Below are 17,931 nucleotides of genomic sequence, written 5' to 3'. Positions count from 1 at the left end.
CGCAATCTTGCTAAATATATTTATTAGTGTTAGTAGATTTTTTTGTGGATTCTTTAGGATTTTCCATATGCAAGATCATGTCATCAGTGAAGAGAGATAGTTTTACTTTTTTTCCAATCTTGATGTTTATTTCTTGTTCTTACCTATTTTCCTTGGATAGAACCTCAAATACAACATTGAATAGAAGAGGTGAGAGTGGACATTCGTATCATGTTCCTAATCTTAGGGAGGAAGCGTTTAGTATAATCACTATGGTTATGATTTCATAACTATGTCAGCTGTGGGTTTTATCAAGTTGAAGAGGTTCTCTTATGTTCTTAATTGGTTGATGTTTTTAATGTGAAAGGATATTGGATTTTGTAAAAATGTTTCCTCTGAATCTATTGAGATAATAATGTATGTTACTGTCCTTTATTCTATTAATAGGATGCATTACACTGATTGATTTTTGTATGATGATCACACTTGTATTCCTAGGATAAATTTCACTTGGTCATAGTGCATAATCCTTTTTTATATGTTGCTAAATAAGATTTGTTAGTATTTTGTTGGGGTTTTTGCCTCTATATCATAAGGTATGCTGGTTTATAGTTGGTTATTTTTTTCTTATGATGTCTGTGTCTGGTTTGAGTTATATTGATCTTAAGGTATGTATTGGGAAATGCCCCTCCTCTTCTATTTTTTGGAAGAGTTTGTGAATGATTGATGTCTTTTTTTTTTTTCTTTTTTGGTAGAGTTCAACAGTAAAGCCATCTAGTATGGCATTTTCTTTATGGGAAAATTTTTGATTACTCACTAAGTCTTTTTACTTGATATAGGCCATTCACATCTGTTTCTTCTTAAATTTCTTTTGGTAGTTTGTGTCTTTCTAGGAATATTTATTCATTTATTTTTATTTTAATCAAGTAATTAATTAATTAATATTAAGTAGGCTTCATGCCCAATGCAGAGCCCAATGTGGGGCTTGAACTAGCAACTATGAGATCAACACCTGAGCTGAGATCAAGAGTCAGACACTTGGGGCGCCTGGGTGGCTTAGTCGGTTAAGCATCCGACTTTCGCTTAGGTCATGACCTTGCGGTTCGAGGGTTCGGGCCCGCGTCGGGCTCTGTGCTGACTGCCAGCTCGGAGCCTGGAGCCTGTTTCAGTCTGTGACTCCCTCTCTCTCTGACCCTCCCTTGTTCATGCTGTCTCTCTCTCTCTCTCTCCTAGAAATAAACAAAACATTAAAAAAAAAAAAGAGTCAGACTCTTAACAGACTGAGCCACCCGGGCACCCCTCTAGAAATTTTTAAATTTAATGTAGGATACCTCATTTATTGATTACTATTGCTCATAGGATCCCCTTATAAATGTTTTTATTTCTATAAGTTTGATAGTGATGTCTCATTTTTCATTTCTGATTTTAACATTTTGAGTCTTCTCTCCTTTTTTGTCATTCTAACTAAAGGTGTGCCAATTTTGTTGATTTTTTTTCAAAGAACTAACTTTTGGTTTCAATGATTCATTCTATTCATTTTCTATTCTTTTTTTAAATTTATTTTCAGTCTAATCTTTATTTCTTCCTGTCTACTTCATTTGGATTTAGGTGACTCTTATTTTTCCAGTTTATTAAATTGTAAGGTTAGGTTAATAATCTGTAATATTGTTAATAATCTGTAATATGGTCTATCCTAGGGAATGTTTTATGTGCACTTGACAACAACGTGGAATTCTGCTTTTGTTGGGTGAAGTATGTAATATGGGTGAAGTTAGTCTAGGTTTAAAGTGTTTTTCGAGTCTCCTATTTCTTTGTTGGTCCTCTCCCAAGTTCCATTATTGAAAATGGGATGTTGAAATCTTAAACTATTATTGTTGAATTGTTTGTTTATCTCTTCAGTTCTGCTAGTTTTGTTTCATGTATTTTGGGACTTTGTTGTTAGTTGGATATGTGCTTATAATTGTTCTACCTTCCTGAGGAATTGACATTTTTATTACTATAAAATGTCTTCCTTTTTCTCTACATCATCATTTTTGTCTTAAAGTCTACTTTGCCTGATAGTAGCTCCACTCTAGTCTCTTTTGGGTACTGTTTTATGGTATATTTTTCCAGCCTTTTACTTCCCAAATCCAGCATTTTTTATTTTTAATTTGAAGTGTGTCTCTTGTAGATCATATTTAGTTGGATAAGATTTTTTATTTCCATTTTGCCAATCTTTGCTATTTGATTGAAGTGTTTCTACCATTTACATTTAATATAATTACTATAAAATAGACTGTCATTTTGATATTTGGTTTCTGTCTTTTTAATCCTCTACTACTGGCTTCTTTTGTGTTAAATAGATATTTTCTAGTGGTATCATTTTGATTCCCTTGGTGTTTATTTTACTAAGTATTTTTTAATTATTTTATCAGTGGTTGCACAGCATAGTTCAATCTAATACCAACTTAATTTCAGTAGTATACAAAATATACTCCCATATGGCTCCATCCCTTTGCCTCCTACTTGTTATTACTGTCAAACAAATTACATCTTTATACCTTATAAACTAATTCAGGCATTTTTGTAATCATTGCCTTAAGTAGTTTTCTTTTACATCAGATAAGAGAAAAAAGAGTTATAAACAAAAATACATGTATACTGTCTTTTATATTTAACTATATTTTGAAGTTTACCAGTGTTTTTTATTTCTTTGCATGTATTTGATTTTCTCTCTAGTGTTCTTTTATTTCAGCTTGAAGAATTCCTTTAGTATTTCTTGCAGAGCTGGTCAACTAGAGACAAATGTTCTGTTTTTGTTTTCTGAGAATGTCTTAGCTTCTCATTTATTTTATTTATTTATTAAAAAAAATTTTTTTATGTTTTATTTATTTCTGAGAGAGAGAGAGAGAGAGGGAGCAGGGGAGGGTCAGAGAGAGAGGGAGACACAGAATCTGAAACAGGCTCCAGGCTCTGAGCTAGCAGTCAGCACAGAGCTCAATGCGGGGCTCAAACCCATGAATCATGAGATCATGACCTGAGCTGAAGTCAGAGGCTTAACCGACTGAGCCACCCAGGCGCTCCCTTATTTATTTTTAAATGATGGTTTTCCTGGACCTAGAATTCTTGGTTAACAGTTTTTTTCCCTTCAGTACCTGAGTATATCATCTCATTGACTTTTGGTCTCCATGGTTTCTAAAGAGAAGTCAGCTTTTAAACGTCTAAAAATCCCTATGTGTGATGAATCATTTCTCTCCTGCAAGATTCTCTCTCTCTTTTTTTTTTTTTTACAACTATTGTAAAATATACATAATGTACAATTTATCATTTAACCATTTTTAAATGTATAGTTCTGTGGCATTAAGTACATTCACTTGTTATAATTGTTGTGCGACTACCACCATCATACATCTCCAAAACATTTCATCTTCCTAAACTGAAATTCTATACCCATTAAACAATAATTCCCAGCTTCCCATCTCCCCAGCCCATGGAAACCTCCATTCTACTTTCTGTCTCTATAAAGTTGCCTATTCTAAGTAGGCATGTAAATGGAATTACATAACATTTGTCATCTTTTTGTCTCGCTTATTTCACTTTGCATAATGTTCCCAAGGTTTATCCCATGCCATAGCATGTGTTGGAATTTTGTTCCTTTTAAAGCTAAAAAAATTTCTAGTATTTGTGTATACATCTTGTATATCCATTCATTCATCATTGGACATTTGGATGGTTTCCACATTTTGGCTACTGTGAATAGTGTTGATATGAATATTGGTATCATGTCTTGGCTTTTGATAGTTTGACTATGATGTGGCCCGGTGTGAATCTCTTTGTGTTTATTCTACTTGGAATTCATTAAAATTCTTGAATGTGCAGACTCTTGTTTTTTTATCAAGTTTGGGAAGTTCTCAGTCACCATTTCTTCTGCCCCTTTTCTCTTCTATATTTCTGGGGCTTCCATTATGCATATGTTGGTACACTTGATGCTGTCTGCCAGGTCTCTGAGGCTGTTCATTTATCTTCACTTTTTTTTTTTCTTTCTGTTTTTCAGACTGAATAATCTCAATTCACCTGTCTTCAAGTTCACTGATTCTCTCTCCTGTCAGCAATCATGGATTTTTCATTCAATTATTTCACTTTTTAATCCCAGAATTTCTATTCAGTTCTTTTTATAATTTTTTCTCTTTAGTTATATTCTATATTTGGTGAGACATCAATCTCATAAATTCCTTTAATTCTTTAAACATGGTTTCTTTTAGTTTTCGAAACCTATTTATAATAATCGATTTAAAGTATTTTTCTAGTAAGTAGATTGTCTGGACTTCTCCAAGTAAAATTTGTATTGGCTGCTTTTTTCACCTCTTTAAGGGCCATACTTTTTTAAATTTATCTACCTGTCTCATTCATGTTGTAATTGGTGTTGCTGAAAATTAGACGTTTAAAATAGTATAATGTGGCGACTCTAGAAGCCAGATCCCTCTCTCTTTTCCAGGTGGTGTTGTTGCTGCTGCTGTTGCTGTTTGTTTGCCTAGTGACTTTCCTGGATTAATTCTATAAAGTCTGTATTCTCTGTTGTGTGTAGCCAGCAGAGAATTCTTTGCTTGGTTAACTTAGTGTTTTAGTTAATGATTGGTTAGAGATTTTATTGAACACATGAACCAACATGTTTCCTCAGCTCTTGCTGAGGGACTCTATGTGCATATTGAGGCATGGCTTCAAAGATCCAGTGTTTACAATTGTGCCTTAGCCTTTACTTCCTGATTGTCCAGAGCCTCAAGGTGAGCTTGATGTGAGAGTTTAAAACCTGCTACTTCTTATGGGCAGGGACATAGCACTCATATGTGTATCATCTTTTAGATTCCACAAAATTTGCTGGAACTTTTCAAAAGTCAACAAAGGCCTCCCATACTCAGTTCTTCATTTTAACTTTTTTTCATCAGCTTCTTGTTAACCCAAACTGCTAACAATGCTACAGGAAGCTGCAGTGTTAAACAGTTGCTTTTAGTTTTTTCAGCAATTTTCCTGAAGATATTGCTGTTCATACATATGGAGTTCTGAGTCAGGTGAAATAAAGTCAAGTAGTGAGAACGGGGATTTTTAGTGACTGGCCAAACAGGTCAAATAGTAATAACTCTCTAAGGATGGGGCTTTGAGGGAGCTCCAAATCTGATCTTCCTCCTCCAGTGGCTGTTAGGGTGCTTATTTTGCGGCTATCATAGTTGTGAGGCTGTTGGTCTTCAAGATTATCATGATGCTAGTGAGAGGGAGATAGGATGAAGGCAAGTAAAAATACTACAAATCTTTGTGTTCTCACTTAAATTTAGCTTTCTTGAACAAACTCTCTTCAGGCTGTTGTAAGCCTCTAGTTAATTTCCAGAATTCTTTTTTTTAACATTTTTCTTTAATTTTGAGAGAGAGAGAGTGCATGAAAGGGGCCGAGACAGACAGAGACTGAGGATCTGAAGCTGACTCCACACTGTCAGCACAGAGCCCAATGCAAGGCTTGAACTCACAAATGGAACCGTGAGATCATGACCTGAATCAAAGTCAAAGGGTTATCCAACTGAGCCACCAAGGGACCCCTTTTCAAAATATTTTTAAGTTTATTTGTTTGAAAGAGAGAAAGAGAGAGCATGAGTTGGGTAGGAGCAGAGAGAGAGAGAGAGAGAGAGAGAGGGAAGAAAGAGAGTTCCAAGTAGGCTCTGTACTGCCAGCACAGAGCCTGATGTGAGGCTCGAACTCATGAACCATGAGATCATGACCTGAGCCAAAATGAAGAGGTAAATGTTGGACATCCGACCAACTGAGCCACCCAGGCGCCCCTCCAGAATTCTGATAAAGTTGAGTTTGACAGTTATTGCAAGTCTTATTGGTTTTTTTGGAAGAGTGGTATATAGGAGTCCTTATTCTACTGTCCTGAAAAATTGACTCTTGTAATGTAAGTAGAAGTCAAGCATGTAGAGAAAGCAATGAAGAGTGTTCCAGGAAGTAGGGCTAGAAGCATAAGAGAGTATGGTCCATGAAGAGTTGGTTGGTATGGCTGGAAACAGAAGCAGCTTTGCTTAGGAAAAAAGCTTTGGGAAGACAAGAATGAGAATTCAGGCAGTGCCCAAAATACAAGTGGCTTTCTATCCAGATTATTTACCTCTGGTTTTTAAAATTCAGGATTTTAGATCATAATAGGGAAAAGCTGAAGTTTCAAAATACTTATTCCTTTGTTAGCTATATATCTCCAGTTGCCTGACTCTTCCTCAGTCCTTGGGCTCTGTACATTATAACCCGACAACTGCCTATTTTCTCCTCCCCAGGAAAAAGTGAGCACTATGTAGACCTGGGCCCCACAGCCTTGGGCTGACCCCTGGGAGGAGTTTGAGCCTCACCCCTTGCCTCAGAATGCCATTTCTGCCTGAAACCAGAGTGTGCTTTCTCTGGGCAAACACAATGATGTGGTATTAGGTCTACTGATGGAAGCAATAAGATTACAAACAAAAAAATAAGGAGTCATCAGTGTATGAGGGCTGGAAGAAGTTGACTTCTATATTATACTTTCCCCTTTCCTTTTACTTCCCATTTGTCCTTAAAAATTGTTCTTAATTTGATAGTATGACTACCCCACTGTCTGGCCTTCACCCTCCAGCACCAACCCACAGTCCAGATAAGCAGATTTTTGACAAGCTGCATTTCACCTGAGACGTGTAAGCTGTGAAGAGAACATTGTGTGGGGATCAAATCTGGCTCAAATCCGTCTGATCCACCACCGTGAGCAAGTTACTACTACCCTTCCCATCTGGTATTATAGCTCCCTCTCCTGTCAGATAGCAATGATGATCCCAGCCCCTCTCTGACCTAATGCAGACTTTTAAAAAAATGACTTGGGATCAAAGATCCTTAAGCTCTTTGACAAAATGTTCCCACTTAAAGACAAGGCTCTCTCCTCATCCCTGCAAGGATGATTTCTGGCTTAATGAAGATTTATAAATATCATGAGTTCCAGCTCTGGACTCTGTCACTCTGTTCTGACCTTCCAGAAGGGAAGGAATGCCCTATTATTGTGACTTCAGCCCAGATGGGGGAGGGGCCACTGTGGCAGGTGGGAGGACAGGACAGAGACGGGGCCCCAGCACCGCTGCCCCGGTGCTCCATCATTACGCGAAACAGACCAGGTGTGTATTCTAGAACTAGATTCAGCCCTTTAGAACCACGTGGGAGAAATGCAGTCTCCTCTTACTTTTCCCATTAGAAAATAGCCCATATTTAAAAAGAAAACTCTTACTTAAATTTTGCTTAACCATCCAGGAAGCTTTGGAGGAGGGATGCTCGCTAACCCTGCTCCCGCGAGCTGCCGGCCCTGCTCTGCAGAGCGCCGTGCACAGGTCTGCATTCTGTGTGCTGCACAGGAGGGCGTGGGGGAGACCTTCGAGAGGACTGTGCTCCAAGCCGGGGCAGATCAACCAGAAGCTGCTGGATTCCCCCGGGCTGTGAACACAGCATGGAGTGGGAGGAGCAAACTCTAAAACGGTTAGGAGGTTTACTTGACTGACTTCATGATTTCCGGGTGTGGGGCAAAGTGGGAGCAGGGAGCTAAGGATGGCCCCTGGGCTCTGGTTTGACTAACTGGGTGTTGGTCCCATTTACCGAGACAGTGAACAAGCCTGAGGAGGAAGTCACGTGATCTTGGTTTAGGATATGCTGAAGCTGGCCTTTCTAGAATATTCAAGTGCCTGGGTTCTACAAGCAGATACATTGATCTAGGGATAGAGATAGAGAACAAAGGGTATCTGTATTGTTTTTCTTCTTTTCTCTTCTCTTTTTTTAAAATTAAAAAAAATTTTTAATGTTTATTTATTTTTGAGAGAGAGAGAGAGAGAGAGCACAAGCAGGAGAGGGGCAGAAAGAGAGGGAGACACAGAGTTCAAAGCAGGTTCCAGGCTCTGAGCTGTCAGCACAGAGCCTGACACGGGGCTCGAACCCACAAACCGTGAGATCATGACCTGAGTCGAAGTCAGATGCTTAACCGACTGAGCCACCCAGGTGCCCCACCTTTTCTTTCTTTTCTCTTTCTTTCTTTTCTCTCTTTCTCTCTTTCTTTCTCTTCTCTCTTTCTCTCTTTCTTTCTCTTTCTTTCTTTCTTTCTTTCTTTCTTTTTTTCTTTCTTTCTTTCTTTCTCTCTTTCTTTCTTTCTTTCTTTCTTTCTTTCTTTCTTTCTTTCTTTCAGAATAATCATCATAACATCTAGGTCTTTTAGAGCTATTTCTACGGGTCAGTCACTATTCTAAGCACTTCACACATATTAATGCAGGTGGGTCTCTCCGTATGACACAGTTCATACTATCGTGTTGAGAGGCTGTGGGAATACAGCCAGGAGAGAGGAAGAAGTTGAGAGCTTAGTGAGGCCGAGTGGACAAGGAGGTGGGCTACAGAAGCAGAGAGAGAGAGAGAGAGAGAGAGAGAGAGAGAGGCAAGGAGAACTCGTCTGCAGAAACTTAATAAAAGAAGGATGTCTGTGTGTTTACACAAGCAAGGACTTGCCTGATGGTTGGCATGTCCCTGTCAAAAGAGGAACAACACGGAAGGGGGTTGGGCAGAGGGCTTGCGGAGAGTGCAGAGATGGGACAGCCTCTGAGGACAGAGAGGGATATGCTGAGCAGGAGACCATGTGTTCACAGTGGCCCCCTTCTGGAGCAGCCTGGGGGTGCAGGAGGGCGGAGCCAGCCGGTTGTCTCGCCCAGATCCATTCCGCACTCTTCTTATTAATAGAGTCCTACTCTGCTTAGTGAAAGCACTTAGGTATATCAGCTTCCTTTGTATCCATGGGTGGCCTGTGACTGGCCACTGAGATTTAAGCTCATTTTAAGTGGTGGTCCTTTTAAGAAAGGGCTTTTTACAAATTTGTGTGTGAGCACACCCCACTTGAACATACCCTTTGCCTTGTATCCTTCCTATTTTCCTGCCTGGGATGCAGACACAGTACTAGACGTAAGAGCAGCCATGTTGTGACCAAGAGGCAACAAGTATGAGAACAAAAGCCCCGTGTGAACAATGACTGAACTAGGACGCAGAAAGAGCCTGCTGGGAGCACTGTTCATGTGCGTATCAGCCCTGTAGATTTCTTTTATGAAGGAAAAAGTGAAACCCCATTTAATTAAGTCACAGATGCCAGATTCTGTTACATACAACTAAAGGCAATCTCAGTAGGTAGGACAGGGAAAGCAGATGGTGGACTTGATGTAAGAGCGGTTATATAATCAGCCATGGGGTCAAGGCTGGAGAAGGAAGGAATGGGGAGGAAACTGGCCAATGGCACACAGGGCTCCACACATGTATTACGAGAAGGCTGGGGTCCCACGGGAGGATGAGAATTTGGACCTGAGTGTCAATTTTGGACGTGAGTTGTGACACATAGAACAAGACCCAGGACAGATGGAGAAGAGACACAGGTCACTGAGGAGCTGTGGAAGCTGGAACCCACCCCGGCAGAGCTCGCAATGGGTGGCCTTCTCAGGGATGCCTGAGACATTCACTCACGATCAAAGCCATCTTGTTCCTCCTTTCAAAACTTGCTGGGTTTGTAATAACCTCATCTTCGTCCCCGAGGACATCATTTGGCTCTGTTCTTAGCCGTCCATTATGCTTCTTTTCTTTCCCCCTTCAAAGATAATTCTGGTTGCAAAGGTGTTAATGGACGTTTTCCAGAAACTGGTAAGGCTCTGTCAGTAATGTTTCCTGTAGTACTGCAAACACCAAAATTCAGGCTCCAAAATACAATAACCTGGTAATAAATCACCATCCCCTCTGTTCCAAAGAAAATGCCACTTCCAGAGGACATAGGCACTCTTGGGCCTTCACAAAATGATGAATGGCTCCGTGCTGCGACTGCTATTACATAAACCAAGCCAGATCTTGATGCATAATCGAGGGAGGGAGTAGTGAGTTACCAGCCCCCAGTTAGTGAATGCCAGCCCCTCCTCACTGAGCTCTGCCCCGGAGACCTCAGCCCTGGCGCCCCACTTGGACTGAGCTGCTCCTTCTGTCAGCCTGCTCTTTGCCATTCCCAGGGCACTACGAAGAGGCTAACTTGCAACCCAAACATTTAGGTTCTGACAGCAGCTCCCTGTGTTTCTTTCTGCAGGGTCTCTACAGCAGTCTCGAGAATCTTCCGAAATCTCTCTTCAGACTCATTAGCTGGAAAGTGATAAAGCTCTAAGCCATAAGACTGGAAGATTTGTTACCTCAGAAAACATTTCATTTTAATTCTGTAAGAAATTGCTCAGGGTGAATCTTGGCGAGGGTGGGGGGGAGGTGGTTAGAGTGAAAACCAGAGTCAAATCTTTTCATACTCAAAACCACTTGCTGTTAAAATCATTGACTACATTTTTTTTTTGGAATGCTTGACTGATTGCACGCACCCTGCTCTAGAAGTATTGACGGATTCTCAGGCTGTGTTGGTTCCCCAAGCACACATAACACATAATCCTTGGCAAAATTACTAAAGGAATCATTTATATGGGCTGGAAGACCGCAGTTCTGCCGGGAGAATTGCATTATTTCTTATCTCAACGACACTGCTGTCACTCTCCAAAGGGGCCTGTTGCATGGCTCCCCAGAGACGTCCCCCTGCAAGGTTGTGAGGCCAGCTGCAGCCACCTCCCCAGATGGGCTGTGCATCAAGGGCTAGATGCAGAACAGACGCCCTGGCGCTCCGTCCCCGCCGGAGAATGCTTGTGCTCTGCCCCGGGGGACACCGAGGCCACATGGTCTCTGATATGACACTTAATCAACAGAGAAATGGCTCACAGCGCAGGTTCAGGACTGGTGCAGGCCTGGCTTTGGTTGAATTAGTTAGCATCTGTCTAAGCCCGACATTGCATCTACCTCATTGGATTCATACGAGGATGAAATCAGATCAAGCAGCTAAGGAGCCAAGCACAGTGCCCAGCACGTTATGAGCGATCTGTAAACAGTCACTGTCATCCTGGCACTTAGTGACCAAGTTCTCTGCAAAGCTAGGAGTCTTACTTCTGCAGCAAACTGGGGAAACATTTGTTCCTAACATGCACTCAAACCCGGGCCAGCTGGAAAACCAGATTCTCAACCACGTTATGTCTCTGGAGCAGGGAAAGAAAAGAGAACAGGAGATCTCTTAGATTTATAATACAAGGCAGAAATGAACCTCAACTGATTCTTCTTGAGGTTGGGGGGTTCCTAAGAAGGACTGTATGTGTCCTGTGGTGTGTGTGTGTGTATGTGTGTGTATGTGTGTGTGTGTGTGTGTGATGCATCCCAGAGAGGGTACTGCTGGGAGAGTTCTATGTTAATTAAAGGAAATATGGCTTTAAAATTTGAGAAACAGTAATTGGTATATACAATGGCAACATTTGATAGTCCACTGCTCTGGATTTTTTTTTCAACGGGTATCCATTAAACATCCAATCAACCTTTTGAATACTCTCCAGAATAGGAAAGAAATACTTCCCATGCTTGCTGTATTCCTTCTTGCCCTGGCCTCCATGGAGCACTGGCCAGAAGGCTCTGCTCACAGAAGAGTGCTGGTTTGGAAGAGACCTACCAAATATTTATTGAGCACCTACTATGGGCAAGATATGACAGTGACCAGGACACAGCGTCTACCCTTGTGGAGATTAGATGTAGTGAAGACAGATGCTAAGGAAATAATACATAATGTAAGTTAAGATGGTAATACGTGTCCCCTATGAAGGGCATAAAGAGAAGTCACAGAGTAATTCTTGTATGAGGTAGGAGCTGTTGTTGTTAAATAAGACAGATGGTGATGGCCTGTCTGAAAAAGAGAACTATAATCATGGTGATAGACTGGCAATGGGAAGATCCAAGGCAGAGAGAACAGCGTGGAACATTTAGGATGAGGTTGGTTATAAGCAAAAATATCTCCTCACTCATGCCTGGTTGGCTCAGTCGGTTGAGCATCTGTTCATTTCTACTCAGTTCATGTTCTCAACGGTGGTAAGATCATGCCCCGCATCTGGCTTCATGCTGAGAGTGGAGCCTGCTAAGGATTCTCTCTCTCTTCCTCTGCCACACGCATGCTCACTTTCTCTCTCTCTCAAAAAAATCATCTCTACTCAGAAAAAAACGCCTTCAGTAATAAGGAAATCTCTCACATAACAGCAAGTCTGGAGACATGCCCAACAATGGGGATGGTTGATTCAGGAATTTAACAATATGAGGAATTCCTTTCTCTCTCTACTTGGCCATGTTCAGCATGGATTTCATCCCCAGCCCGCCATCCCACAGGACTGTAAAAACAGCTACCAGCAGACTTATCCACACCCACCTCTTCCCTTGGCTCTCTTAGAAGGGAAGACCTTCTTCCCAGACGCCCCTCTGCTGAATTCCCCTCCCTTCTCATTAATCCAATTTGGTTTAGGCTTGTCTGATCTGATCCAGTCCCTGACAAGGGGAATACAATTACCAAGAATGGTCTGGAATAATCCCCTGGAGAACCGATGCTGGAGAATTGAGGCAGTCTCTGCTCTAGGCAAAAGAACACTTGGCAAGTTCAAGTTTAAAGAAACCCAGTGAGCTGAGAGGGCAGGAAAGGGAGGTGAATTTAAAGGGCAGATCTTTTAGGAATGTGTAGAGGAAGCTGTCCCAAGGTTTATGCAGAGGAGGTGATAGAATCTGATTTAAAAAAAAGAGGCTACTCAACACTCACAAAACAGCCTGGAGGGGAAGACTGTGCTGCTTGCTATTTCTCTGGTAGGTGCAAAGAAAAAGGTGGGTTTAACACAGGCTGAAAAAGGAGAAAATCTTCCAACTTCTCCAGAGAGGGCAGTAGCACTGAGTTAAAGAATGACAGCACCGGGGCACCTGGGTGGCTTAGTCGGTTAAGCGTCCGACTTTCGCTCAGGTCATGATCTCGCGGTTTGTGGGTTCGGGCCCCGTGTCGGGCTCTGTGCTGACTGCCAGCTCAGAGCCTGGAGCCTGTTTCAGTCTGTGACTCCCTCTCTCTCTGGCCCTCCCCTGCTCATGCTGTCTCTCTCTCTCTCCTAGAAATAAATAAAACATTAAAAAAAAAAAAATGACAGCACCATCTCCTAAACTAGGCAAACCTGTAACGACAACCTAAAGCCATAATGAAGAGTAATAACCTCAAGTTTATGCCGTAGTCATGAAGCCACAATTGTTCTTGGTAGACACCTGGCTCAGGACATCCATATCAGAAAGGCTGATATTCGGGGCACCTGCTTGGCTCAGTGGGTTAAACATCCAACTTCGGCTCAGGTCATAATCTCACGGCTTGTGGGTTCAAGCCCTGTGTCGGGCTCTGTGCTGACAGCTCAGAGCCTGGAGTCTGCTTCACTTCTGTGTTTCCCTCTCTCTATGCCTCTCCCCCATTCACACTCTGTCTCTCTCTCTCTCTCAACAATAATAAAAAAAACTTAAAAGAAGCATATGAACCAGGTACCAAATGCCCTCAATTTAGAGGAGGAAAAGATGCTAGAACATCACAGCCATCTTAGATGCCAACCAGTCTTTCTGCTCTGAATCAATGAGGGGCTGAGTATCCATTATCCTATGTGGACACAGTCCTTCCATGTCCTAAATAGGCATCATATGGTGGTTTAGGCAACTGGATCAGAAACACCTGGCAAATTGTCCAAACTCCAGCTTCCCTGGCTAGATCCCAGATGTAGAGAATCTGAATCTTCGCAGGTGAGCTCAGGGATCTCTAAAAAGGTTTGCAGGTGCTTCTGATGGTCAGTTAGAAGTGGGAGCCCCTGCACCACCAGGGAGCATTCTACAGGGTCTGTGGTCAAGAAGTCTAGCAGGAGAGGCCGTGAGGCTGGAGGGCTAGAGAGAACAGGTATCGAACTGCACTGTCTACATTCAACTTAATCCCCTATTAGCCTCTTTCTGCTTTGCATGCTTTTCAGCTCTAACCTCTCTGATTATGGGATTCTCTAAAGAAATAGAACTTTTTACATTACTCTGTGCATGCTGGACTACCAGTTAGTGCTCCATGTTAGAACACAAAAGCACCAAAGAATTTTGCACATCCGGTGGGAACAGGAGCGAATAAAGTCAGTGGGATAGTTTAAAACTGTGCCCCGAAGGGTTAATGAGGCTAAAACTAGCAGAAAGTTGAAACCTTGGTTTCCAGAGGACCGTTTGTTTCCCCCTCATGAGCTGTTATGTCTTTTCAGACCCCACTAACAAATCCACTAGTTGGCTCTGCAGAAGCCCGGGGTTCAAGGTCAACTGATGTGGTTCCAGCCTATGAACAAGCAAAGCCCTGAAGTCCTTGCCCGAGATTGATGGAGCCCAAGGGACCATCCATTTTATACCAGTTCCCAGAGCATGCCCAGAGCCTGTGGCTTGACAGTTACCTCAGCCTTATAATAAGTGTTATAATCTCCACCCAGGAAGGAACACAGGCATCATTCCCATAACACGGGAGGCATGTAGCATAGACACATTTTCTAAGGCTTCCTGCACAGCATTCTACCAGCCTTTACCTGGGATGACAAAACCCCCCTTCCTGAAAATTCAGCCTTACCCTAAATAACAGGAACCCACTCACTCCTGCCCAGGGAGTCATGGCTTTGAAAATTATTCCTTGTGATCTTTGCCGCAGATAAAGTTCCCTTGGTGCAACAACAACTGCTGGTTTCTGCCTGCGACTCACCAAGGAAAGGACTCACGTTAGATTGGGTACAGTTTCAGGCACTCCTGATAAGGTGCTAGCTCCACAGTCCAAGTGTGAAGTGGAAACTCACAGGCAGTATGCCACAGACGAAGGTGTCCCTGCATCCTCACATCATAAAAACATGCAACATGTCTTTGAAGGGGGACCCAGTTTTTGCCTTAAGCTACCTCCATTTTGATCTTACTCTATACTTTCTAACTGATGATGTTCCTCTTTCCAGCCTATTTTTCAACCCAGGCAAAAGATCTGGCCGCCAAACATCCTGAGAACAGGACAGACACTCACCCCTCAGGCAATAAGGATTGTCCTAATGCCAGCAGGACCCCGTGTGATTGACCCCGAGTCAATGATCGACTTGACCTCTACTGTCTAGTTGCGCATACCAGCCAACCTGTGTCCCACGTTTTCCTGATACAAACCTGGAAACATTTTCAGCACGTTGGAGACAGGGTCTACGTCATTAGTCTGCTGTCTTTCCCTTGCGAACCTCACCGAAATAAATTCTTGTCCCACCACCAGTCATCTCCCTACCCCTGGATTTACTAGCCACCAGTGGCCAAACCTGGCCCCCTTGGCACACCAGGGCCCAGGTGCCTTTGGACCTTGTGTCTCGGTTACATTTTTACTGGGCAAGCAACTCTGCCCTTTAAACCTAATAATGACTGCAACACGGTGCTGTCACTGGAGCCATACCTGTGATCTAATCCCCTATAATAATCTCAGCAGGTAGCGTTATCCCCATTTCGTAGGGAAGAAAATGAGGCTCCTAAAGTTAGTTGACTTACCCAAAGTCACACACAAAGAGCAGGGGAGGATTCCAGCATAGCTGGTCTCAAGCCGCTAACCCTTGACCATGGCCACCCTCCCACCTTCTGGGTGGGTGACGCTATGGCAAGCTCCAACCCTTGATGGCGGCTCCAGGGTGATGGAGGTGAGCAGTGTCCTGAGCTAGCTGCATATCTGAGGCCCTGAGAAGTAGCTTATAGTGCCATCAAAATGTCCGTCTGATCTCGGGGACTGTCAGGAGAGGCTCCCTTTCCTGTGGCTTGGTGCTGGCCATTTCTCCCTTCTCCACTTTCCCCACCTGCAGGGAGCTCTGGGGGGTGACCTTCGTGGGCCTGCCTTCTGGGTGCTGCCTTTAGGCCAGCGTGTGGCAGAGGCAGGAGCTTGGAGGGTGAGACGAAAGGGAACTCAAGGGGGCTTTCTCTCCTTGGTTCTTTTCCCAAAGGCCCAGTTCCTGCTGGCCAGCTCACTCCTGCAGCCACCTGTCTCTTTGCAGGCTGGGGCCCCTCCCTCCTGTGACCCTTCGGGCCTGAGGGTGGCCCTCCCCTCTGCCGTTGCCAGCCCCCGGGTGCCTCCGCACCTCTTCCTGGTTTCCGGAAATTGTTCTCTATATTGTAAATTATCTGGTCAGGAAAGTCCTCTGAGTCCCCATTTAGAGTGTGACGCCTCTTTCCTGTCAACATGCTGACAGACACAAACCTGTATTTTGGGATGCCTTCAGGAGGGTGCCGTCAACTCCCAGGGGACCATTTCCCTGTCCCCGCAACCTAGTGCTGTGCAGTGCATGCTGGGAAGGGCTGGGCGTGAGTGGTACCCGTGTGAGTGTGTGAGCCGGTGGGTGGGCATCGGTGTCCAAGTGTGTGGGACTGTGTGTACAAGTGTGTGCGAACGTCTGTGAACTGGCATGTGAGAGTGTGTACGGGTGAGTGGGTGGGCGAGTCGCACGCTGCCACGGCACTGGGTGGGTAGGATTTCCGGGCAGTCCTATAAAGCCCCATCACCCGCCGCCCCACAGTCTGCCCAGGCTGTTGGGGGGCCACACCTTCCGGGCCTACTCCCACCAACTGGAAACCCTCTCTTTCGCCTCCCATGGCTCCCCAGGGGTGGTGCCTGCTCCTTTAATAACCATGACCGAGCCTGGCTGATTACTCTGTTCCACATAATCTGCGGGGGACTTTCTGTACATGTCATTCTAGCTCACTGGTAAGGTAATAGCGTGGCTGTCATCTCTGCCAACCAAGCACACCTTCTTTCTGCAGCCTCCGAACTCTCAATGGGGCACCTGGCAGAGTTGGGGACCATCAGAGTAGTATGCCCCAGCTCTGATCCATGCTTGGTTCAGGGCTGGGCTTGGGGCTCAAGCCAGCTTGATGACAGCCTCCCTCTGGACGTTTGTGGCTGGTGCTGGCAAGACCCCTCTGTTCTGCCTCTCGGGGCCCAGAGCTGGTAGCGGTATGAGCTCCCTGTGCCATGGCCCCACCAGTGCGTGAGGCCCAGTAGGAGAGAACAAAGAGACATGAAGAGGGAGCAGGAAAGCCAGAGATTCAAGCTCTGGTTCATGTGGCCTCAGCTCTATCTCTGCCTTACATAGCATGTGAGCCAATGCCCCCATTTCTGCTTAAGCAAACTTGAGCAGAGGAAGAGAACCCAGCTAGTACACGGACCTGTTATTATTTTGTCCATTTAGCAGATGAAGACTCTCAAGCTCAGAGAGAGGAAGTATTTGCCCAAGGCTCCTCTCTGATGGGGGTCAGAGCCGGCCTGGGCCCTGGTGTTTGCTCACAGCCCCTGCTCTCAACCCCATGGCCCTGTGAGTCCTCTAGGGACAGCTCTGAGCCCCTCCCTCTGTCCCAGCAAATTATATCTGCTCTGTAGGAAAATCATACCATCCTGGAAACCTGGTGGATAAATTGAATAGAGGTATAGGGAGTGGAGGTGGGGGGCAGGTAGGGATCGATGGTAGGAAAGAAGAATCTGCCAATCTGGATCTCAGATGACATGGCTTACAGGAAGCAGGATACTCTGGGCTTCTTAAAATTTCCTGCAAAACTTTTCTCTAGGCAGTGTGTGTTGGGGCTTCTATGGGCTTGAAGGGTGGTGAAGCACAATGCTGGCCTCTCTTGATCATTTCTCTGTATGCCGAGGACTCTTCCCCAGAGGAAGGAAAATGGGGCTCAGCTGTCTGCCATGGCCCCATCTGTATCATACCCTGGGAACACAAAGTGAAGAAGTAAAACAGAAAAAAAAAAAAAAAAAAAAAGCTGGGTTTTAGACCTAAGAGCCCTTGAAAAGGCAACAAAAACATTTAGATTATTTTCATTTTCTCAAAAATAAAAAAACTCACCAGGGGTGTTTAAAATGGCATATACAAAGGTGGCTCTAAATCCATCCATCAGCAGCTGCAAAACGCAGAAAGACTGAAGGAGAATAAAATCTCCCAAAAGAAGGGATGATTCACTTGCTCTCTATATAGACAGTTTGCTATGTCATTTAACACCTGC

General features: G+C 43.8%; 1 long non-coding RNA gene across 2 annotated transcripts; it reads left to right on the top strand.

The window, feature by feature from the left end:
* The first annotated feature begins 7,060 nt into the window (after positions 1-7,060).
* On the top strand, positions 7,061-15,165 carry LOC120247369. Of its 2 annotated transcripts, XR_005532284.1 has the most exons (4): positions 7,061-7,124; positions 7,258-7,479; positions 10,091-10,216; positions 14,868-15,165. It is a non-coding gene; the product is annotated as an uncharacterized LOC120247369 (long non-coding RNA). The 2 variants fall into 2 exon arrangements; XR_005532283.1 differs by lacking the exon at positions 14,868-15,165 and having other exon boundaries at positions 10,091-10,299.
* Positions 15,166-17,931: the final 2,766 nt, after the last annotated feature.

Source organism: Hyaena hyaena, unplaced genomic scaffold (genome assembly GCF_003009895.1).
Source record: "Hyaena hyaena isolate Hyena2069 unplaced genomic scaffold, ASM300989v1 scaffold_515, whole genome shotgun sequence".
NCBI lineage: Eukaryota > Metazoa > Chordata > Mammalia > Carnivora > Hyaenidae > Hyaena > Hyaena hyaena.
The sequence above is the reverse complement of the archived record's forward strand: the minus strand, read 5'-3'. Positions and strand labels throughout refer to the sequence as shown.